A 1,866-nucleotide genomic window follows, 5' to 3' on the forward strand; every position below is an offset into this window, starting at 1 on the left:
GAAGTCAGGCAGGTTGATTCCCCCCAGTTCCATTCTTCTTTCTCAAGATTGCTTTGGCTATTCGAGGTTTTTTTGTATTTCCATATAAATTGTGAAATTATTTGTTCTAGCTCTGTGAAAAATACTGTCGGTAGCTTGATAGGGATTGCATTGACTCTATAGATTGCTTTGGGTAGTATACTAATTTTCACTATATTGATTCTTCCCATCCATGAACATGGTATATTTCTCCATCCATTAGTGTCCTCTTTTATTTCTTTCACGAGTGTTTTATAGTTTTCTATATACAGGTCTTGGATTACTGTGATATTGAATGGTTTGCCTTAGAAATGAACAGAGATCATTCTGTCGTTTTTGAGATTGCATCCAAGTTCTGGATTTCAGACTCTTTGGTTGACCATGATGGCTACTACATTTCTTCTGAGGGATTCCTGCCCACAGTAGTAGATATAATGGTCATCTGAATTAAATTCACCCATTCCAGTCCATTTTAGTTCGCTGATTCCTAGAATGTCAACATTCACTCTTGCCATCTCTTGTTTGACCATTTCCAATTTGCCTTGATTCATGGACCTGACATTCCAGGTTCCTATGCAATATTGCTCTTTACAGCATCAGACCTTGCTTCTATCACCAGTCACATCTACAGCTGGGTATTCTTTTTGCTTTGGCTCCATCCCTTCATTCTTTCTGGAGTTATTTCTGCACTGATCTCCAGTAGCATATTGGGCACCTACTGACCTTGGGAGTTTCTCTTTCAGTATCCTATCATTTTGCCTTTTCATACTGTTCATGAGGTTCTCAAGGCAAGAATACTGAAGTGGTTTGCCATTCCCTTCTCCAGTGGACCACATTCTGTCAGATCTCTCCACCATGACCCGCCGGTCTTGTGTTGCTCCACAGGCATGGCTTAGTTTCATTGAGTTAGACAAGGCTGTGATCCTAGTGTGATTAGACTGACTAGTTTTCTGCGAGTATGGTTTCAGTGTGTCTGCCCTCTGGTGCCTTCTTGCAACACCTACCGTCTTACTTGGGTTTCTCTTACCTTGGACGTGGGTTATCTCTTCACGGCTGCTCTAGCAAAGCGCAGCCATTGCTCCTTACCTTGGACGAGGGGTATCTCTGGACCACCACCCTTCCTGACCTTCAACGTGGGATAGCTCCTCTAGGCCCACCTGTGCCCATGCTCCTTGGATGTGGGGTTGGTCCTCCCAGCTGCCGCCCCTGGCCTCCGGTGTGGGGTAGCTCCTCCTGGCCACCACCCCTGGCCTCAGGCGTGGGGGCATGGGGTAGCTCCTCCTGGCCACTGCCCCTGACCTTGGACGCAGGGTAGCTCCTCTCGGCTGTCGCCCCGACCTTGGACGCAGGGTAGCTCCTCCCAGTCACCACCCCTGACCTCGGACATGGGTAGCTCCTCTTGGCCGTGTTTTAGTGTGCTGGTGGCAGCCGCCCTCTCTTTAGTGTGCCGGTTGCAGCCGCCCGTGCTTTTTGAGTGCCGAAGAATTGATGCTTTTGAACTGTGGTGTTGTAGAAGACTCTTGAGAGTCCCTTGGACTACAAGGAAATAAAACCAGTCCATCCTAAAGGAAATCAGTCCTGGGTGTTCATTGGAAGAACTTATGTTGAAGCTGAAACTCCAATAATTTGACCACCTGATACGAAGAGTTTACTCATTTGAAAAGACCCTGATGCTGGGAGGGATTGAGGGCAGGAGGAGAAGGGGATGACAGAGGATGAGATGGCTGGATGGCATCACCTACTCGATGGACATGGGTTTGGTGAACTCTAGGAGTTGGTGATGGACAGGGAGGCCTGGCGTGCTTCGGTCATTGGGTCGCAGAGTCAGACACGACTGAGCGACTGAAC

The sequence above is a fragment of the Bison bison genome, unplaced genomic scaffold, assembly GCF_000754665.1.
Source record: "Bison bison bison isolate TAMUID 2011002044 unplaced genomic scaffold, Bison_UMD1.0 scf7180017864360, whole genome shotgun sequence".
NCBI lineage: Eukaryota > Metazoa > Chordata > Mammalia > Artiodactyla > Bovidae > Bison > Bison bison.